This window comes from Amyelois transitella, chromosome 26 (assembly GCF_032362555.1).
Source record: "Amyelois transitella isolate CPQ chromosome 26, ilAmyTran1.1, whole genome shotgun sequence".
Classification (NCBI taxonomy): Eukaryota; Metazoa; Arthropoda; class Insecta; order Lepidoptera; family Pyralidae; genus Amyelois; species Amyelois transitella.
This window is the reverse complement of record NC_083529.1, coordinates 3,826,513-3,851,195: the sequence shown is the minus strand read 5'-3', so window position 1 is coordinate 3,851,195 and position 24,683 is coordinate 3,826,513. Positions and strand designations below refer to the sequence as shown.

General features: G+C 35.2%; 2 protein-coding genes across 2 annotated transcripts in view; one reads left to right on the top strand and one right to left on the bottom strand.

Moving 5' to 3' along the window:
• LOC106135272 (paired box pox-neuro protein) overlaps positions 1-6,969 on the bottom strand; it is a 45,058-nt gene extending 38,089 nt beyond the window's left edge. The window contains exon 1 of the mRNA XM_013335521.2: positions 6,939-6,969. The gene's annotated coding sequence lies outside the window, so the exon portion shown is untranslated. The remainder of the gene's footprint in view (positions 1-6,938) is intronic.
• LOC106131958 (chitin deacetylase 8) overlaps positions 1-24,683 on the top strand; it is a 235,805-nt gene that overhangs the window by 181,444 nt on the left and 29,678 nt on the right. The gene's annotated exons all lie outside the window — the stretch shown is intronic.

Here is a 24,683-nt window from a genome sequence, read left to right as displayed (position 1 = left end):
TATAAGCTAAATTCAAAACTTCAAATCTAATTTAGGCTTACTTCTCGTCTAGCCTTTGTCCGGTGGTCACATGACCGTCACTCAGTGTTGAAACCAATAAATCTGTCACCTTGTCAAATTATATATGTAAAGTATTTCTAAAGAAAATAAAAACGGGATCACACTCGGATATAGTGCAAACAGATCTATTTGGACGTACTTGACGTTTCCATTTTCTATTTATAAGATCACCTTTTTTTTGTATATCAATTTGTAAGGACAATGATATCCTCACGGACAACAACGATTTTGAATAGCTTTACAATACGGAACCTGATATTATACTACTAATGAAAAAGCGGCCTGTGCTTTTATCATCACTTCTATACATACATACATATCACGTCTTTATCCCTTGCGAGGTAAACAGAGCCAACAGTCTTGAAAAGACTGATAGTCACTATTTTTAATCTCAATTCTATCAGTAAGCCAAATAGCTGAACGTGACCTATCAGTCACTTCTACATTTCACTTTATTTTATGGTGCAAGCCTAGAAGTTTAAACTTTAATTAGGCTGCGTGGTAAACAATAGTATTTTAATGTAGCTATATTTCGCAGTGATTATTACAGCGAGAATGAAAATGTACGTATGAAATAAATGCCTAAATTATGCCCGGGGTTTACCCGCGTTAATTCAAAATCCCGCAAATTTCTGATTTATCTGGGATCGGAAGAGTGCACCCCTAGACACAGATAAGCAACCTTTAGACTAAATTAAACATCTCTAGACCCAGCGGTTTGGGGTGTGTGATAATTTGGCAGTTAAGCAGTAGGTTCTCTTTTTTATATTAGACTAGGGCAGTAAAACGCCCTAACGCTAAATTAAAAATCCATCTTATTTTTGATCCGGCAGGAATTACGGGAATCCTCTCTTAATTCACCCCTAGGACCTAACTTACTTATATACGGTGATATTAGTATATATACCAAAATATTTTGATAACCCTTTACAATTTCAACATCCTAACATTCCTATTTCATAGAGCCGTGTGGTTCAACGGCACCAATAGAAAAAAGAATAGGTCTCCATCTCTTTTCCATAGATGACGGAAAAAGACTGAGGCTTATATACCTGAAATTCCTTTTTTAGGCGATAGGCTATCAACCTGTAAATATTTGAATATCATTTCTATCATTAAGCCAAACAGCTGATCATAACCTTTCAGTCTTATGATGACTGTTGGCTCTGTCTACCCCGCAAGGGATATAGACGTGATTATATGTTATGTAATGTTAACATTCCCAAATTGCGTCATTACTAAAAATAATCTCTTTATTCGCCTGTGAAATTTCGCGGGCCCTAATTACAAGAGAAATGATCGGTCGACTCCTTATAAACGAACATGGTTGTTTACGATCGAGTAACTCGATCGTACCGATCGCCCCCCGGCCCTCATTACGAACAAGTAAACGTTATTTGCCACCACCTGCGGAGATTTAATTTTGCACTTATTACAAAGGAGTAAAACCTATTTTTAAGGGTTCTGCACTTGAATAGGAAAATACAGAATACTGTTTTTACTGTCTGTCTGGACATTGACGCTTTTTCCTTTAAGTTTTATTAGTTTGGCGCAAAATCATCAAATTAATACTTTGATAGCGCATTTTCAGATATAAAAAATCAAACTTATAATTAGTGTAGTGCTTTAAATAATTATGTGATTAATATTTTAAGCGATTAAAATATTGATTTAAAGCAGAGAGTCCCAAACTTATTTTGTCTACTGCCCACTTTGAGAATAAATATTATTTTAGCGCCCCCATTTATTCACCTATTTAAAAACCACTATAATTTCAAATTAGTTTAATTAATTATTGTATATAATGCCTCTACACAACGCCCCCATTTTCTTTCTGGGTCTCTTACCGCCCCCCTTGAGACCTGCAGCGCCCACAAGGGGGCGTTATCGCCCACTTTGGGAAATACTGATTTAAAGTAATGAAAACGTAGAGTACATAACTGTCCACTTCCTACGCCAATGGTATGCTTGGAAGTCATGAAAATCCGTGAACTAAAAAATACTTACATCATCGGAATTTATGTCAAGAATTTAAATTCTAAAATTCGAACAGAACTCTGGCTTCTCGAACCCAACTTACACTTGACCGGTTATTTCCAATATGATTACCGAAAGAAGGCACTCATAATCTGAAAAAGTCGTGACATGGAAACAATGAAATGATTTTGGAAATTAAGAGTTAAGGACACAGTAATTGTGGTTTGCGCTGGTATTTTGAATTTTGGCAAATTAAGTCTCATTGGATAATGTAATGAGGTAATACTTATTAAGTATAAGTGGCTTACTAGCGATGTTAGATATTTATTGGTCTGATTAAGAATTGAATTTTTACCCTTTTATATGGCATGGTTTTTTTTGTCAGGTTAGTTTCCACCGCAAAGGTTATGGAGGTCAGACGGAAGTAACCTAACTCTCCTAATCCAAGATCATCAATGACGCACTTCACCTCTCCCCAGACAGTTGAAGATCTAACCGAGACTCCAGAAAAAGGAGAGAATTTTTATATATTAGAGAAGTTAAGAAATATCAGCATAATTTTGGTTTTAAAACTTTAAAGTATTTTTTCGGATCTGTAAGAGAATATTTGCCTCTAAGTTGTATTTTTTTCAATAAACCTTTTCTCAAGATAGACAAAATCTTATAAACGTAAAAAACATTGCGCACCTTATCATCATAATAAAGCTAAGAACTTACATAACATTTAACATATTCCGTGCAGGATGAATGGCTAAATTAACCAGTTCATTATTATACAAAAATTATCATAATAAGACAGGCAAACCTTCAGTTATGACAGGGTATGACACTCAGAGACGCATTATGCCAAAAAAGCACCTACTTACAGGTTAACTTACAAATTAGCACCCGAAATTGTAAGGGTTGCCAGACAATATTATAAACCCAAAGGAAAATAAGTATGTTTTCTGTTTTCATAAGATTGTTATTGAGTTTTGTTAAATTCAACCTTTTACCATCGATAAAAAATATTTTCTAAACTTTATATGTAACCATACACCTGAACATGGCCTTTCAGTCTACCTCGTTAGGGATAAAGACGTGATTATATGTACATATGTATGCATGTTCTTAATCAACATTACCTTAATGGTACCTAAGTGTTTACAAAAGATTTCTCAATTGTAAATCTGTGCCAAATAGGTATCAAAAATATTCATTCTATACAATTTCCTCATATCTTCCGGGAATTGCGTTAGATGCACATATCATTTATAACCTTCTCTACCATATTCCACGCAAGAGGAATAATAGTTAGGAGTTGGATAGTGCGCTGTAAGATTTTCAACAGAAGTTTCAACAGCCCTGAAGGAGCCTAATCACCCCTTTCGTTCACAAATTTACGCCTCAACATATCAATGAGTCCAGATGGGCTCCATCGGGTACTAATTGTGTCGAATTACCCCCCGGCGGTTTTAAAGGTGCGAAAATTGGGTGTTAAGTACCTTAAGACCAGTTCACACTTGGCCAGCCAAAAATATCTATTCGAATGTTAAATTTTTGGCGCCATTTTCCATTACATAATTTCATTAATACATACTTGAAAATGGAATGTGATATTTTTATTCGTGACATTCAAAGCTTATATTTTAGGTAAAGATACAAGCATTCATGGTCGAGTCGGTCTTCTTTATACGCACATGTTATCAAAGATAATCACGGGAAAACCAAATTGGTATTTATTTGGGGCCAAGATCTAGTTTCTTTTTTCAATCTCTAATTTCTTCATAATACTCGTATGACGATATTATGATTAAGAGAGCCATCAAACTTAACGTGAAATCAGAAATACTTACTTAACATAATACACTTGATACGAGTATAAAAGTTGCCGAGTCTTATGACTCTAATAGTCAATCTGTCTACTTCATTTGGAAAGAATTTGTGAAAGTTGGCAAATCCCAAGTTGGTTTATTTTTCCCTTAATCTGCGCGTTAACAAAAGCAGCTTCTTTGTGATTATTTTAAAAATAGCTTCAGCCCAAATTATTCATACATAGGTAGGTACTACCTATTAGCTGTATTTTCTAATTTCAGGTTCAATTTCGTTCCACAATATTTTCCTAGCGGTTCATAGTTGCCATGTTATTGTCATTGTGTCTGCGATTGTGTGAGAAAATCCGCTAAACATACAAACAATATAATTCGCGTAGATCCACTTCAAATTAAACACCCGGAGAGATAAAAAGATATTGCATGTGAGTCTTTGTGTGGTACAAGTCACAAGTGATGATTGAACGGTTAACGGTGGGACATCAAATTAAGAGGAATTTCATCAATCACTTCAAAATTTATTTTCACATATTACTGTCAACTTTGCAAGAAAAGAGTAATGAGTGTGGAGGAAGCGGGAGAGGTCTGTAAGGATCGTAGCAAGTGGAAATCCATAGTCTCTGCCTACCCCAATGGGAAACAGGCGTGATGGTATGTATGTATGTGTGTAATTACAGTTCACTTATCAATAAGCAGGATACTTATATGAATTATGAATGATAAATTCCTACATGTTTAAAAAACCAAAGAAGCACGACATTTAATCTTAAACATAAAAATGTGAAACCTATTTTAAATTCTCTAAGAAGGTTGGTTTCAACCAGTAAACCTTTAAATCGAAGAAATTTAAAACAACATTTTAAAATAATCGCCTGGAAATTTGCTTACTGTGACAAAAATATTTCGCGTCTATGCCTTGCTCCCTACAGCAAAATTAAACTGTGCTCGCTGGTAATAAGATGTACAAATACTAAATAGAAGCTAGTTTCCTACACCCAGCGGCTCCCACGATGGGAGACACCGTGACCGGCGGTATCATTACATGCTGGGACTACGTTATGCCCATACATATTTCTGTAAGAACAATTGAGTGAGAACCAGCTCTGCTATATACGATTTTACGCTTAAGTATAAAGATAATAACTATTTGTCGGTATTTTTTCATTATCAATAATATTAAAGATAATGCAAGTACAAAATTAGTAAACAATTTTGTGCAGTTAAAATGTTTATGACTTAATTTGTAAAATAGTCCAACGGTTTTACTGTTTCGATGAGTGTTAAAATTCAGTCATCAAAAAGTATTAAAATTTAAGTTCGCCCTCTAATTTAGCGCTCGTAAAGTTTGTGAAAAGGAAATCAAAGTTATGGCTCTGAACAATGCTCTGAATTATTTATCGCGTTTAGTCAGTTTAGTGCACGCACACTTTTTTGTAAGGATTGTAGATATTTAGCTTATTTTTTCTGTTTTCTATTGCTAGAATTTAACCTACCATTATTCTTCTTCCTCCTGGCGTTAATTCCGGTTACATCCTCACCTCTCTGGAGAGGAGTTCGAGGTCCACCATTAGACCATGATTCTAGATTGATCCTCTCTTTGTTTTGGTTCAGAAACCACACGGCACTGCAGAATAAACTTAAGAAACTTGACCTTGGCAACCATGAAATTAATGGAAAAGTCTTATAAAAGAAATGATTTCACGCATCGTTGATGTCTTTTCTACCTATTAGTACAAGTGTCAGTCCAGACGCTAAATATTAGCAAACCATTAATTATTGCATACATTGAATGGAAAAAATGGATTTATTAACTGAACCGTGCAATATAAACAGCATTGGACAAACAAGTCTGGTTAATTAATAAAAAAGATAATGTAGTAAATATTTTATTGTAAGTAAATTACACAAGATGGCACGGCCAAGGCAAAGGTAATATAATTGAGTCAGTGAAATTCTTACTTAAGACCGATATAAAATGTGTGCCAATGGTCTGAAACCTGAAGTCACTGCAGGTCGGAACAAGTAAGAAGAATATAGGAAAGCGGACCTCAGCCCCCGTAACATGGCACGCGCGATGCCGTTTTCATCTTGCGATAAACTATAGCGGTCACGTTTCACATAATAAGAAGCGAAACAGCGATAGTTAGTTTTCCACGAGATAAAAACGGTATCGCGCGTCCCATGCAACAGAGTTGAAGTCACAGATTAAAAAATATATTCTGTGGCTGAGGTCCGCTTTCGTAAGTAAGTACATTGTTCCTATTGGCACATAGAGGCGGACGGTGCGTTTGGGAACACCCGGTATTGAAAAAGAGAGTCAGTCATAGTACATTTTATTACAATTTTATTCTATAGAAAAAAATTGTATACCTATCTATGTTACAGGTATTTTGTTTCTAACAAGCTCAATAAATCCTACTTACAGGGCCCATTTTGATGATATTTGATATTCAACAAACTTACATTTGAGTAAAAAAGGATGTTTAAGTCCGCCATTGACATGTTTTGTAATAAAGTTAAATTAATTTATAAATCAAAATAAGAAAGTAGTAAGTAATTCACATTCAATTCAAGAAAAGTGAGTAAACACAGTAGGTAAACTTATTTTTATTACTTCATCATATAAATTATTTATTTACGCCTTTTTCCCGGAGGGGTAGGCAAAGACTACATCTTTCCACTTGCCACGATCTCTGCAAACTTTTTTCGATTTATCTACATTGATAACGCTCTTCATGCAAGCTCGGCTCTACATGCAATTTATAAGAAGATATAATATTGTTTATTATTATAATCAAGTCGATATGTTTAATGAATTTAATAAGAAAGAATCCATCAAAAAACTCAGGGTTTTTTTCACACATCTAAAATTATTTTTTATTATTTTTCTCACTTGAGGACACAATACTCTTAATGGTGATATGTTCTAGTTTTGTTCTGTTAGTTTAAAAAAAAGTTGTTAAAAACTAATAAATAAAACCCCTGCCAAAGATTTTAGGCTAAATAAAAATTATTATAAGAAGAAAAGTTCTAAATATATTTTGCTTATAAATCTGGTACAACATGTACTGAAAATCAAAAATAACTTACCTAACTAAAAACCCGAAATTTTCAGTTGTCAGCTGGTATAAAAACGGCTAGTGTCTTCATTCTAAAAGTCTCAACAAAAAAAAACAAACTAAACTACAACAGTCTATGACAGTCAATTAAAAAAAAGCGTAACACTGGCACGTTCACAATTAAAATATGAAAACCGAATCGCGATTTCGTTCGAAGTTTGAACGGCGGCGAGCGAGCTTGCAAGCTCTGCGATGCGTGGAGTGGTTTTAACGTTACGGCGAGCGGACCGTGTCGGTCCTTGTCGGCCCCGCCTACTACCGAGCAAAACGGGGGGGACGATACACCTCTTAGCCTTTTCACACTTCCCTCATGCCTACTAGAATAACCACTCTTATATGACCTTCCCTGCCTCTTAAATTACGAAGCAAAGCTGATGAATTCGGGTGCATCTTTTACTATTCATACAGTCCTTGCTTCGTTGGGCGTATTCGAAATTCAATTTACACTTTGGTTATGCAAATATGAACTTAAATGGTGATGTAATAAAGGAATCGAAGGAAGTATTTGTAAAGTTGTTAGTAAGGTTCTGGTATTTTGCGGGGCGGATGCCAAGGACTGTTAAATAGATAAGATAATGCAGATGTATTATATCTACAGGAAGGGAAGAAATGGCGTTTAGAGGATCATAATTTATTACGAGTAGATTGGTTCGTTTCATTTACGAGTAAGAAAGTTATAAGTATTCAAATATTTGAAGATTCTCTCTCATCTCTGCGTGTTCCAGGTTGAACTCTCCACAGGAGTGTTTGGCCCGGGGCCCCGGAGTCCGCCAGTCCGCCAAATATTTGGAAATTACTAGGCACAAATTTAAGTGTCTTTAAGAATAGTACTAAATTATACATACATACATATGGTCACGTCTATATCCCTTGCGGGGTAGACAGAGCCAACAGTCTTGAAAAGACTGAATGGCCACGTTTACTAAATTATGTAGTAGATATTTCAAGAATTTCTCTTCCATGGTCTAGCTATCGAAGAGTGAGGCTTGTAATTTTTATTTCACACATTTGGCAAGTTGCTACTGTTACTATTTCAATCTCACTCCATCATTAAACCATACAGCTGAACCTGGCCTTTCAGTCTTTTCGACACTGTTGGCTCTGCCTATCCCGTAAGGAATAAAGACAATTTACTTATTTATTTTATTATTGATTTATTACCACTTTCTGGTGAGTTTTACGACCTAAACTCTAAACAAAGCGATGGTGCAATCACGCTAAGTAAAGAAGCCGTTAACGAATTTCAGTTATTTGATAATAAGTCGACTGATAACATCAGTATTATTCGAGTGAGACAAATAATTAATAGCTATAGCAAAGCGTGTACGATGTCATGGGATGGAACCCGTCTGTCTGTCTGTTGGTTTGGAGTACAATGCATGAGATTAGAGGTACCTATAATAAGTTATTTTTAATTTATTTTCGACATGATCGCATATTGATTGAATTTTGTAGCATAAAATACTTAAGGGTTTCACAGGAACTATTTGTCAAAATTTATTAAATTAAGTGGAGCATGGAAATGCAACCAACTTGGAGAACAAACTCGCATACAATTTAAGAGTGAAAAAATTAAAATCTCTTCATCTCTTTAATGAAATTAACATACATACATACATATAATCACGTCTATATCCCTTGCGTGGTAGACAGAGCCCACTCAAAAAGACTGATAGGCCACGTTTAGCTGTTTGGCTTAATGATAGAATTACCATCCAAAGTGTCAATGTTGCCAGGGTTTTGGCTGGGTTGCTAGGATACTCGTAAATTGATTTTTAATTGCTAACAATATTCGAAATTCGCTATGACGGTAGTGGCATACTAAATAGAAAACCTGCTGATTTTAATCAACAAGATGTCTTACCCGGATCAATTTCTCCTACAAGGGAGTCGTTTGATGCAAAAAACTAAATAACCTACTCTAGTAATTTTCCCAAGGACACAAGCGGAATTAATGTTAGGGGGGTTTGTCTGACTTAAAAAATCACATACCTACCTAAACACATCCGATATACCTATCTCATACAACGCAAAGCCGCTACCGCTTATGACTTACGCCGCTATAATGAAGTGTACACAGGCGACACGGGTTCTGCTGTTTGAACAAGGGTCGCGGTTATTACCTAGTGCTCAGCTATTAAATTATTGTACCCGAATAGTTTATAAAACTTTCAACCTTCAACCCTCTAAAACCTATTTCTGATTGAAGTTTAAGGGCGTTTGATCATTATCTGTCTGATGGTGGATACATGCATACATACCATCATGCCTGTTTCCCATTGAGGTAGGCAGAGACTATGGAATGCCACTTGCTACGATCCTTACAGACCTCTCCCGCTTCCTCTACACTCATTACTGTTTTCAGATAATATCTTATCACTCGTGCCTTGATAGCCTTGTACGTTTTAAATTGACCTCGCCAGACACGCCTTTCATAAAATATCAATTTCGCAATGTATACATTACTTAAATTAAATGTTTTCATTTGATAGTGGGTATTCAGGCATATTTTGATTTCATCACGACGCTTCCACCCTCCCTTTTACTTTTAAACCAATAGATTTCTTCACTAGATACTCATCTCAGTAAGTACATCGACAAACAAGAAGAAAAAACAATAATCAAAACAATTTATTAATACCCATATTCAAACAGACAAATTTATAACACTCCTCATTTTGCGTCAAGGGTACTTACACTTTCCTCTGTAAAATTACTCCAATAATCAGATATCCAAAATAACATACGAGTAACTTTACCAACCGTCACCAACAACGATGACAACCGTTTTAGTTCCGTTAAAAAAAACTGCAGAAGCACCTTTCTTATAATTGTTGTCCTTAGGGTGCGCGAGCCCTTACTCTGAAGATACGACGTACGAAAGAACTTGCGTATACGCAGTTGCGTTCGGTATCGTCAAGTAAATTTGTGCTTAGTCAATAATCAATTAGAGCTCAAAATAGGTTGAGCTTGATACGATAGTCGAACGAAAAAATCCTACCTCCATCTTCAAATGCAATATGGCTAGATAATGAACTAAAACAAAGGATGCCAAAGACTGGACAAAGTGAAAAGAGAAATGATAGAATATTAGGTACCTACTTAATAATAAGAATAGCACTTAAGCATAGAGTAAGTAGAGGGTGAAACTAGGAGACACAATGGATTAACATGCTAGAACTAATTGCGAACAAATTAATTAATCACCCGATCCTGATGATCAAAAAAGAAAAAATAATTTCAAAATAAATCCTAAACTAAAATTACCTAATCATATAGATACAAGCTCTTCGCAGAGACGAAGCTACGCTCCAATGAAAATTGCCAAAAAACTTAGCTACTACATCTGTGTAGGTACCAAATTTCAGCGAAATTTTCAGCGTTGGTTATCAAGCAGAGTGTGAATGAGAACCGTGATGTGGGAAGACCTAGACGAACATACCTTAATCAAATTAGAGATGTCCTGGCAAAGGTCAGGTGTAAAGTACCCGAAACCAAACGAGCTTGCATAAAAAGACTTATGCATATGGATGAAGTGAAAAGAGAAGTATGCAGGGATCCTGGCAAGTGGAAAGATGCAGTCTACCCCTCACATAAAATAATACATATATAATTAGATGATATATATATATATATATATATATATATAGGTAGTTTCGATTGCAAGTTGTAGGTACGATCACTTTTTATTTGTTTCACAATAAAAATATTTTTAAGTGCTCAAGCTTTTACATACGAAGGTGTTTGTATCTTCGGAGTAAGAGCCAGGTGTCGGCAATTAGTGTATATGTTTCTATCTGGGCAATCTGAGTTCGCACCCGACAGGGCACCCTCAAATTATGGGGAGACTGGACATTGCAGTGGACTACGGATGTTATGGACTTGGGACATTTCGTTGTTTCATTTTTTGTTCATTTTTTTGTTGATAATGGATAATTATTTACGGGGACCTGGGTATTAATTAATGATAATGTTTGATTTCTGGAAGAGTTGTTGTGGACTATTCCATCACCATGAAATTTTACACTTATGCATTGAAAAATGCAGGAAAATCTTTGCCCTATCTTTTGATGCTTTGAGTCATGCTCACACTGAAAAGACCTAGAACTTGGATATGTATCTACATAAGTGGGGTTTATAAAAAATAGTAATACCATTGAGTTAGCATTTTATAACACAAATCTCTAAATAACTTTGAGGCTAGCTCAATTTGTGTAATTTTTTCCGTAAATACCTAAGTATACATATAGGTATTTAGGTATTCCACTTAGTTCTATAATTATTTAGAACGTCAAAATTTTGTTAAGACTATAAATAAAATCAAATTTTACAACTTAGCAAACTTCTCAGTTCACGTGTCAGTATTAGTGTTGGTAAAATTTGAAAAAAAGTCACACGCATCTGCCTTCCGTCCCGCACTGGAAATTACACACGAGAATGACGGAAATATAGCCATTTTAACAACTTTCTTTTGCGAACAATCGGCAGGCTTACTGCGGAGTTACAAGTCATTACTTGTTGTTTCAGAAGATTTGTAATAATAAAGCTTAATGGAGCTGTAAATTATTTTATTTTTAAGTACCTATTTGACACAGGATTTGGAAAGGGAATGTTAAGATGGTTCGGTGGTGTTCAGAGAATTAATGATAAGCAAGCAAGTTAACCTTCAAAAAAGTTAAAAGTAAAGGTAGATAAACCCTTAGAGTGGGTTGGTACTACTAACTTTATTTCTTCCTCTTAAGTAGTTAATACTTCAATAATTATACAAACAAAAACAATAATTATAATTAATTAAAAAGTAAAACACAAGCACAAATGAACTGAAAATAAGTATTTTGGATTGTATATATGAGTACATATCTAATTGTTTCACATACTTATTTGTACACAAAAATGTAACAAACAAACAAATATTACGACTCATTAAACGTATCTACTAAGACTGTAGAACGAGATACATATACCCAACTTTAACGGTTAGACAAGGACGCGTATATTTCTGTCGCGATCGGCAAGAGGAGGCGGGACTAAATAGATAACTTTAGAACGTGACATCCGAGCTTATTCATACGGAGTAAAAGCTCCGGCCGCTAATAGCTTCGACACGGTTGAAGAGCTTCGCAGCTTTCATAAATTGTGTTTAATTATGATAACTTTTTTTTTTTATTTACTTATGTTGTTACACTATTTATAGGTAAGAAGAACGTTTATACTTCATAAATTCAGTCTTCACAAATTTAAAGGTCACGTCACTGCACGAATGAAAATAGTAAATTAAATATAAAAAATGTTCTGAAGTGTAGATTATAAAATTTAATAATTATTGTCTCAATAGTTTTGCATTATAAACTCGACAGTCGGCTGTCTCTCTTAACATTGTCGCAGCTTAACCACTGTACCTATCTTGATGTTTTTTTATTAATAAGTACCTAGGTATAGCTTATTACCTAAGGTCAAACAAAACTTCATTCCTGAACTCCCACGGAGCACGCCACGGGCTTAAACTATAGTTGTTCATAAATTCGTTCAGTTGATCTATATTAAATAGACCTCATCGCAAGCCTACCTTTTTGACGGTTTATTTTTTTAGACCAGTTTTTGTAGGTACAAACGTGCCACGTGCCCACTAGAAGAAAGTAAAATAAATCGGAGTGGTTGGGGACACCTTTAGAGAAGGGCGCCTAATTGATTATAAATAACATAGTATGATAAAAGCACCGTATATTTACAGTAATGAAGTTTTTGTGTCTGTTTGACTTGGCATAATGGATTATCTCGTGGTTTTAACCGATTATCCTGAAGGAGGGTATTATAATAGGCTATCGTAAAATGTTATCGTTGTGATTTGAAATGTTTCCTCTTTCTACCATACAATTTTTACATATTAGTCAGCCTTGTAATTAAAAAATAGAAAAATATTAAATACCTAATAATAAAATTTTTCCTAAAAAAAATTGTAATGATTCTTGAAACATTTAAACATTTTACACGTTTTTATCTGTAGGTAACAATGTAGACAAAGTCAATAGAAAGGCAGGTTTAGCAGGATGGTTTAGTATACTTACTATAACATAGTTAGTTTATAGGTACACAAAAATATAAAATATCTTATCAATTATATATACTTAGGTAGGTATATCAGTTAATTCATCATCATTAAAATAATGCAGGTGTATCTTTCACAAAACAATTTATTATACAATTACACATATTCGTTACAAGTTGCAAAAAGTAAATGGTCATTCAGATAATCTCCGTCAAATCTCAGCTATCATGTCACGGCGGCATGAGTCCGTCAGTCACCTGTCAATTGGGCGCTTCAAACATTTAAATTTGAAGTTTTTAGTGGGTAAGTGTTATCGCTTAGAGGGCGCTTTCCCTTTCAACAGATTACCTAATGGATTTATGGTTAAGTCGTTCTTATAATCAATTATAGTAAAATATTAAATACTAGCTTTTGCACAGGCCTTCGCTTTCGTTGTAAAAGCCAGAAAAAAGTTGCCTATAGATGTCACTATCGAAGTTCTATTTTTATATCTGTGTCTCTATATACACAACTTTTCTCTTTATTAATAGTGTGGATGTGGATAAATCGAGAGGTACGACAATGTATGATGATGAGAATTGACTTAAGTAAATAAGAAAATATTACTTACATTTTAAGTAAAGACCCTGGTAAAGGCGCCCAAAGATTTCATTAACATAAATCCGTAGCTTAAATGTTTGCAACATTTAAAAGGGTTAATATGAAGATCTGTTATATAAATTTAAGACCTTTCTGTACTTATATTATGCAAATATAAATTTTAATTTGGATGCAGGTACTGCGTTCTACTGTAGTAGCCACAATTCCTGCATAGAGTACATCATTGATGTCATCCACATTCATCTATCTAAACAGACAAAACAGCTGACAAATTATCAAAAAATCGATTATCGATAAAGCACAGCCCTACAAACAGAATGAGTTCAAAAATGTCGACCATATGATTGCATTCAATTGACAACGATTTATATGCGATTAAAATAACTTGCGAGCCTTAAAACATTTGAGACTGGGAGTTTTAATTTTTGGCAGGTGCTGGTAATATCATATTATCTTTAAACTAAAATGAAATTCAGATTCAAATGTTGAATTTTATTTGCCCTCCTTTTTTTCCTTTATTCGTTGATTTATTCGTTGACTCCTAATATTAGTTAAAGAGTAATTTAAAGGCTCAGTCTACCAAGAGCAACACGCAAGGGATATAGGCGTGATTATATTTATGTATGTATGAGTAATTAATTATGGCTCTCCTGTTAGGATAGAATAAAAAAGTAACGCCGTCTTAATAGGCATCATACTAATGAAACCTAACAATCATATTAGTTTTACATCACTGCAAAAAAGTCTTAGTAAAAGTTCACTCAAGCAAATTAAACCGCACTCAATGCTACGTGGCAGATGAACAGACAGATGCGCCCAGCTATCTCAATATATGTACATAAAAATGAGTTTGACGAACATTATTACGTCAAATTATGGCATTTCCCAATCAGCGCGTACAATTATATGAATCGATGCGTTTTCGCTGCGACTGTACTTTTGTTTTGCGTTTGTTATGGACGGAAGTTCCACTTTGAGGTCTTATTACGTGTAGTATTTTATTTAACAATAGATGAGATATTTTTGCTTAAAAATAATATCATACCCTTTATGGAAAATACTTGTGTCTAAACCCAGTTTAAGTTTTTGGTTTGTGTTCTCGTGAAGTGATGATATGTTTATCATTTAAGGACTTATTTCAGTGTACACGTAATTTAAATACTTACGTATTTACAAAAACGGAGAGGTGACAAATCTTTTAATACACTGCTGAAACCACTGTTTCCATGTATGTTTTGCTTGAAATTGGCTTTCAAATAACGTAGACATTTTCGAAGTAACTGATTTTTCATGTTAATTTTCGAAGTAAATCTTTATGATAAGCTGGTTTTGAACAAACCTATATTTAAAAAGGGCGGTTTTTTTATCAAAATTTAAAACTTGTATAACCCACAAAGTAACGAACGAAGAAGTCTTGGTCTAAAACTAGTAAATTAAAAAACATTGGAACCTTAGTTCCTACCACATTGAATATGGGTAAATAATATATTCCAATGTTTTTTAATTTACTAGGATTTAGAAACCAAGGTTCCTTTCACATTGAATATGGGTAACTTGTTACATACATACATACATAAAATCACGCCTCTTTCCCGGAGGGGTAGGCAGAAACTACCTCTTTCCACTTGCCACGATCTCTATTTATAGGTAACTTAATATTATTGTATTGATAACTTGTTACCTTTATTTTATTTACGTAATAGCACTGTTTCGGTTCCTGTTTCAGCAAAATGGTTCCCAATGATCCTAATGATACAGCCGCAACTAAAGGAAGCTTCTGGACGTGACTTTGCAACATCAACATTTTTGGTTTAACAGTCGGCTCTCGCATGACGGAAACTTCCGCTCAGATGAGATATTTTTTAATACAAATTAAATTCAATATTTGTGAAAAAGTTCTTCATTTATATTTTTGAAGTTCCGTTTACAAAATAAAATTGCAAAATGCACCCGAAGGTTTAGTCAAAAAAACATTATATTAAGCCCACAATGAGCATTCTACGATCAATATTTTAGGAGATATTAATTTTTCAATTTGATTCCGCCCGCGGTATGACAAATTCATACTTTTTTTGTTACCACCAACAAATTTGGGTCAGATTTAAAAAAACATGATAGTTAACATCGTACGGAACCCTCTTCACACGAGTTAAACTCGCACTTGTCCCCTTTTTTTGATACAGAATATCTGTTATAAACATCTCATCTCAGTTAAAAATTTCGATTATCGATTCTATAGCTTATTAGCATTAGGTTTAGTTTAAACATATTTGCTTGTAATGTTTCTAGTTCTGGTGATTCCTTAATAAAGTAAAAATAAACCTTCCCAGTTTACAAGTCGGTTAATTAATGAAACCCCTTAACCAGCGGCTATTGGTGAAATAATGACATGTAATTATAAAATTATGGTTACAATTTACCAGATATCTTCTACTTACATCAGTCATTGATCGCCTCTTGCTGCTGATTCGACGAAGTACAAAATTTAAATTAAGGTTGAGTCATATTTGATGTTTACCTCTACAAAACATAAGGTCTTAATTAAGTATTTAAATAAATAAAGATGACAGTAGCTTAAAACAACAACGTTCTAGTGAATGATCAAGTCATCTCGTAGAGTACCAAAAACCGATGTGCAGGGTCGTGTTAGATCATGGATGTGGAAAGATGTAGTATCTGCCAACCCCTCTGTAAATAAAATAGATGACGGAGAAAGAAATAATAAGGTACTATTATAATATATAAAGAAATCCGATCATTCAGATATTTCTTCCTTTAGTTCTGTTTACATACTCACATGTCTGAAGAGGAACCCAGGGTGCGCCCTTTGCTGACTTTTCAGGCAATTGAACGAACCTTATTAATATAGGCATGCTCCAACCATGATCCAAGTTCTGACCTTCTTATAGAAACCTGACTTACCCAGTCCAGGAGTAGGTACAGGAAACGTGATCACAGGCAGACCTAAGGCTTTTCTCCAAATAAGTAGCTGAGGACGCAACGGCAATAAACTCTATGAGAATAATTAAAAAAGCCATGCGTATACTATACCTGACTGAACCTTTATCCCAATCAGTACACTGCCGAGCGCAGTTGACACGCGCCCTGGGTGCCACCACCTGCCCCGGCACGGGCCCGGCCGGCAATTTCCCAAAATCGTCGGCTATTCGCAAAATGGCGGGCAATTCCGCAAATTGCGGTAGTGAGCGCCTTAATTTAGATATTTTTAAACAAACCTATAAAATTTACAGCGCCCGAACAAATTTCGGTGGTGATTATATCGCTAATTGTTGATGTTTTATGTTTTTGGGCTCACTTTAAGGTTTATTGAAACTTTTATAAATTGTTTTTGAATTAATGAAGATTGAATTTGAAAGATTAGCTCGTTGCATCTTTTTACAGATCTATGTTTACTAAGTCTTACCTATAAAAGTACTCATAGTGTAACCTAAAAAAAAATACATTTCAATACACACATATTTTGGAGTTTACCGTAAAAAAATTCTCTTATTACGATGAGCTAAATTTAATAATTACATACTTTTTTTATTAATCGCTTGTGTGGGAATTTTAATTTATAGCCATACTGTCTTTTTAACTTTAAAACATCAGTCATCAACCAAATCCCCAGATTAGCATTGTATTCATAGATTGACGATAACACCAATAAAATGTTTGTGGCGATTATCAAATAGGCACACGTTACTTATTGAAAAACAGATGTAATCTATACGAGGGTGGCCCAGCTAAACGCGCCACTTCAAGCGTGTAAACACCCTAATTCAGATCATACGACATAATAAGGGCGTGCGCGCGCTTTCGTCTAGAAAATCTCTGATTTTTCACACGCTAAGTGTCAAGTAAGGGACGAATAGAATATTTTCATGTGAATACGTCACATATTCCAATAGTCGCATACGTAGCTAAAAGTTCATACTAAACATAGAGATATTGAATTTTTCAGAGTACTTTATACTTTGGAACTTTGATGAAATTTTGCCAAACTAAAAAAGTCAGTGGATTTACAGATACCGGCAGACTCTGAGCCAGTGCAACCGGAAATGCACTAAGGTAAACTGGAGTAATTCTTCAGAAAATTGCGAACATATTTACAAACATACATTAAACGGAAATAACGTAATAACCGAGAACCTCCTTTTCGGAAGTCGGTTAAAAATCTGACATGAACTTGCAAGCAGGATGATATCATAAATTCACTGCTTTTTATCGACGGCCATCAATCAGAGCCGATGAAGCGCGCGGTGAAATTACCAAATTTTGTCCCGTTCTAAGCAAAAAAATCTGGTTTCGACCGGTTTTGGCCCGGAACACTTATGGTAATTTTAAATATATGGTACACAGCTGGGATAGAGCTAGTCTAGAGGATATTTTAGATATGCTGTCATCGGTACTTGATGGTTAAAAGAATATATTACTTACTTTAATGTACATATCTTATCGTGTTAATTTTCAAACCTATTTACTCAAAAAGTCCTCAGGTAAATCGTTCCTGGTAGTAGTAATAAATACATCTATGCTTGCAAAGGTTGTTTTGATATTTCTCTAGAAAGCCTATATAAGCTAAATGACAAATTCATATACTGTCATTAATGTAATGTAGGTATGTTAGATTTTAATAAACAGAATATAACAACAGATAAAGCTGTGAAATTAACGGAAATGGAACATAAACTTGATTAAAGTGATTGAAAAGATATATGAAATGTTATTTCATAAACTAACCGTACTTTTTAATCATACACACGTTGTACAATAGTATACTTACATGACAAAACGCTTGGCGGCAAAACCCGGAGGCCTGTGTAATTTGTCTTATAATAAAACAAAATGCAGTGAAATTTGACTTAATCGCTTTTACATCAAAGCGCAATTGAAACCATTAAATCGCTTATCTTTAACCAAGTTTGACATCGTTTGACGCGCTACAACCTTGTTTACATTTCATTAATTCCATTTTCAAATTTACGATGCAATAAATTTTAAACTGACGGATAACATCTTATTTACGCACCGGCATCTCAGCGGCATTTGTTCGAAATTGGAATAAAACCGGGAAGCAATTACTGGTACTTTCGATGATTTTTGCTGGAGTATTCTGAAGAAGCAATTGGGAAGTCGTATGGGGTGGCCACCCTGTGTGATTAGTTGATAATTTGGACCGCACTCGGCCCGGGGCGGCGCAAGCACGCGACCGGCGCGCGCCATTACAAACATGCGATATCTTGTCTGCTCCCCTGATCGATTATAACGCTTCGGGCGTCGATGCGATTGTAGTAATTCTAGGATCGACACCAATTATCCTTTCGCTGCCTCGTATTACAGCTATTATTGCAAGCTATCAATTTTTGAAACTGTTGGCCATTTTGGTCGAGTACCGCATGAACTGATTAAGGAATGATTTTGAGGCAAAAAGTTTTCATATAAAACTGAGAATGTCATGAGTAGATTTTTAAAATTTTAAAATAATTTTGAATTTCTTTGACTGCGCATTCAGACCCGTTAAATACAGTTTATTACTATTCCTGCGGGAATTTCTTAAAAATCCTTAAGTCCATTCTTAGAAACCCACATGTTAAATTACAAGGCTCTACAACCTACGCTTCGCATCAATCGGTCAATCAGTGTATATTTTTTAATATTTTGGATTGAATAAGATTTATGTCAACATTTTTAAATCACCAGTATTCTGTTTATTAACAGACTTCAAAAAAGGAGGATGTTCTTAATTCGACCGTATTTCTTTTTACTAAAAGCAACTCGAAAGAAGTGCACATGCAAAAAAAAAAAAAAGTTAGTCGGAATTTGCTACAATTTTCCAACTGTCACACCACTTTGCGTCCACTTTGGCCGTAATATTACCAGAACAGGCCAAATTGCCTCGTGGTCAAGCTACAGCGGACTGTGGTCACGCCGCTCTACTTTTTCTCTTTGGTCAAACGCATGACGTAATGTTGCGTCTGCCAAATTGCGTAATGTGGAGTGACCAATACGAAATTTATTTAAGGATTTGTCTGCTGTAGAAGAAATATTAAATAAATAATGACAATGAATATATACGAGCAAATTATACAGATTGAGTTAGCCTCGAAGTAAGTTCGAGACTTGTGTTACGAGATGCTAACTCAACGATACTACATTATATTATAAATACATTTGTAGTTAAACATCTAAGACTCAGGCCAATCAGAAAAAGGTCTTTTCTCATCATGTCCTGGCCGGGATTCGAACCCGGGAACTCCGGTGTCTCAGACAAACGTACTACCGCTGCGCCACAGAGGCCGTCAATATTGTAAGGGATTACTATTGATTTGTTATTACTAACGTAAGCTAGTGCTTATAATCCCTAGAACACATTAGAAAATGACAAATTTAAAATCTGAAGACCCGGCAGTTTGCAATCAGTCAACGAAAATAATAGTGTATATATATATATATATCATAGTGTGTGTACAATTGTATATCCATCTCAGTTTGGTCCAAAATTCCGGCTGAGAGACATTTGAGTCCACCTGTTATAAGTAAATGTTACGTATGAACTAAATAAATGTTCTTAAAAGTCAAGAAAGGAAATCAATGAACAATCTTATGTCTTAAAAAGCTATGTTCTACCACACACTGGCCGTCCGCGGTCACAAGATCTCATACAAGCATTGTTTAAGAAAATATCCTTAAAGAATCTCTAAAATTTGGATACAATAAGAGCTCCATTATAATCGGTTCAGCGGAAAGGGAGCATGTGTGAAAACATTATTTGTCATCACGCGAGCATCGCTGTTCAAACTTGAACGAATGGAAGGAGGTTTGGCGAAATGCAACAATGTACGCAGGTAAATCGCACTTACAGCACTGTACCCGGTTCTAAACGCCCTGGGAGAGACCACGGGGCACAGTTTTACTCCATACATACATATAATTAAGCCTCTGTCCCGGAGGGGTAGGCAGAGATTACAAGTTTCGCGATAACGCTAACTAAGGCATTTTTGTGGGTTACTTTTATTTAGTTATCATTTTTTCAGTATTTTATTATCAGAATTTTCATCTAAAGTGACTGACTGACATGGCAAAGCCACCATGTATATAGTACTAGCTGTGCCCGCGACTTCGTCCGCGTGGAATAGTTACTTTGGGCATCATTGAAGCCCTCAAGGATGAATAATTTTTCCCGATTTTCTCACATTCTCCATTATTTCTTCGCTCCTAATAGTTGCAGCGTGTTGTTATTGCCTAAAGCCTTCCTCGATAAATGGTCTATTCAGCACAAAAATATTTTTTCAATTCGACCAGCAGTTCCTGACATTAGCGCGTTCAAACAAACAAACTTTTCAGCTTTATAATATTAGTATAGAATAAAATGCGACGGAATTGTTTTTCCTATACAGATACTTACCTATTATAATTTCAGTGCTTCTATAATTCCCTGCATATCAATTTTTACCAAACGTAAATCATTAGCTAACCTTTTTCACTCCATGTACGCACTTAAACTCTCCTAGAAATGTCAATACAGTAAAAAGAACGCCAGATATCAAGTTCCTAAAAAGAAATAGGTACAGTCAAGTTCACATAGTGTCCTACCGGCAAGAGTGAATACGTAATATTTTAGCTTGTGTAACTATACCAGCTTAGATCTCACCTTGCGTCCAATCAGGTAGAAGGGTATCAGACGTTTTAAATTTTTTAACGAAATAAAATCTTTGTCACAGTCATAAATGCTATATATTGGAGAAGTAGGCAGAGGCTTATGTTTTCCATTTGCCATCCCTGCATACTGCAAAGGTACTTTTATGCTTGATCCACATTCATCAATCAAGCCGATTTGATCAAGTTACGGATTACCGTAACTTAACAAATATTAATTTGAGTTGATTAATTGTTTGATTTAAAACAAGACTTTACACTCTACTTGTATATTGCAATGAGTCTGCTTTAATTTATATTCTCCTCATGACTTAACCATCTCAGATTTTCTTTTCTATTCCTGTCACTATATTTTCTTTCACATTATAACTTTCCCTTATCACGTCGTTCCTCTACATACATACATACATAAACTCACGCCTCTTTCCCGGAGGGGTAGGCAGAGACTACCTCTTTCCACTTGCCACGATCCCTGCATACTTCCTTTGCTTCATCCACATTCATAACTCTCTTCATGCAAGCTCGGCGGTTTCGGGCACTTTTGACCTGACCCTTCACCAGGACGTCCTTAATTTGATCAAGATATGTTCGTCTAGGTCTTCCCACCCCGACCTTTCCCTCCACACTCTCCTTGTATATCTGCTTAGTCAACCTGTTTTCATTCATCCTCTCCACATGACCGAACCATCTCAACATACCCTTTTCTATTCCTGTAACTACATCTTCTTTCACATCACAACATTCCCTTATCACGCTGTTCCTTATCCGGTCACTCAATTTCACACCCAACATACTCCTTAACGCTCTCATTTCCACTGCATTTATTCAGCTTTCGTGCTTCGTCGTTCCTCTACATCCCTCAATTTCTATTAACCGTGAATTGGGTATCTTGATGTGCAGACCAATATACTTAACCAATAAGGTCGGTATGCATAAAGGCATGTGCACATTCATCACATAATCTGAATGCCTCGTTGCCCCATTGCTATCAATTATGCCGTATAGGGTGACCGGTATAAATAAATTTACCGCTTATTAAAACACTTCAAATTTCGCCACCGAAGTCATTCGCCACGGGGTGCGTTTACACGAGAAGATTTAAACATGTTAAGAATTATAACTCCGACTCTCACCACGAATGGTTTGCACGAATGAGATGCTCAGAAATTACATGTTCTTATGTCAACTTGAGGAAACTTCGTGAGGAATCTTCACCTATGCTGGATTTTGTTGTCGTACCTGCGATCTGGTCTTTTCAAGAGGAAGCGACCGAGACTATCGCCAAGAAGAGGATAAGACAAAGTAACCAAAGTGAGTTCAAGACGATTCTTTTTTTTTAAACGACCAGTATTTTAATTATATCATAAAAAATATAGTTCCTCGTAAGGTGACCAGATTCAAACCCTGGTCCTTCAGAGAAAAGACATAACCAGTGCACCAAAGAGATCATTACATTATTTTTGGTTTTAGACTAAGTATTTTAAAAGAGGTCTATCTTTCTACACTCTAGATATTTTATTTCACTCATCCATAAATTGAATAATAAGAAATAAGTCATATTAATTACAAGAATAACCTATTGTAATGTTGCCAACTTGTTTTATGATGCATTTTATCACTCTTCACGAACACGTCAGTGGGACGCACAGTTATGCAAGCCATTCATTAATTACTCTTAAAAATGACTGTCGCTCCAATAAATTATATCAGGTTCATACATATTGATTGTAGAAGATAAATATGAAAGATCACGTTCAAAATTAATATACATTTTAGAGAAATTCTTAATATATGTACAATTGTACACTATAATGAAATCTAAAAATATGTTAATTCTATAATCGTTACTTTTAAATTGTTTGGAAATAAAAGGATAAATTTCTTTAAAACATCTGGAGAAAACGCTGTGTGGAAAATGTTCTAGGGCAAATTGAAAAGAGCTGTGAGGTAATTAACATATTTTTATTTTTTATTATCTAATTATATTTTTTTTTATAATCAAAATAGACAGATGTTACAAGTTTGACATCTATGTTTTTGTCTACTTTTCTAGTCACAGTTATATTCGAGTGACATGGGTCACAATTCTAACCTAACGTACATTTCTGACAGCAAAAGATTCTGGCACTTCGCCGTTCCTGTGCGAAAGACGCGTTGCTCGAAATCCAAACCACACGACATGCAAAATCTCACAGTATAAACGACCCTAAATAAATCTCGCGAGGCCACTTGACACGGCGTTCCTTCTCAATCGTACATCGCTCGACTTTTTACAATAACTCCACAATTGGCAGCCAGCGTTTGCAAAAAGAACCGAATCAAAATTCCGGGGCGCGCATCTTTTATTTATGCGGACGTTCCGACTAACAGGCGTAATTTTTTCCGGTAAACAATCAGTTTTGTACGAAAAATGCGGGATGTTGAAGAAGACATAAAAAGGTTGGCGGTAGTCGGTGACGCTTTTGGGATCCCCTTGTTCTGGCCGCATAATATCGGCGCTTATCCGATGAATCGCTGCGACCTTTTTAGTCTGGTGCTTCTTTTTGCGTGTCTGTAAAAGGACGATACGAATTAATAATTGTTAAAGAAATAAATAATTATTTATACATACATACATACATATGGTCACGTCTATGTCCCTTGCGGGGTAGACAGGGCCAACAGTCTTGAAAAGACTGAATGACCACGTTCAGCTATTTGGCTTAATGATAGAATTAAGATGCATATAGTGACAGGTTGCTAGCCCATCTAGCCCTAAAAAAGAATCCCAAGTTTGTAAGCCTATCCCTTACTCGCCTTTTACGACATCCATGGGAAAGAAATGGAGTGGTCCTATTCTTTTTTGTATTGGTGCCGGGAACCACACGACACTAATAATTATTTATTTATATACTCACTAGGTCTTGCAGGCTACGCTTCTGTAGGAATTTCATGAGATTTCGTTTACTATTTCAGTTATATGCTTATAATAAATACCAAAGTTTTTCAGAATGTATACTGACATATTTGTTACTTTTATTTTTAGTCATGCAATATCTACTAAACCAAATTTCATGAAAATTTACTGATAAAACACATACCAGCGGCCATCAGTGGCCTCTATGCAGTACCAAAATGGTAAAGAAATCAATGAACTACGTATGAGATGGCAAAAATGCATAGATAATAATGGTTCTTACTTTGATTAAATAAAGTTATTATATTAAAATATATTCGACTTTTTGTTCCTCCTTTACCAAACGCCAATTTCATATGTAAGGATCAAATATTAAAAATGTATTCGTTTCTTCAACCTTATTCCATAGCTTTTACTTCGTCAATTATTTCATAAAAACTGGAATAAAGTATGTCAATATTTCGATGTACGTACGCGGACAAGAATCTCGCTTTATCCGCATCAAAAACGCAACT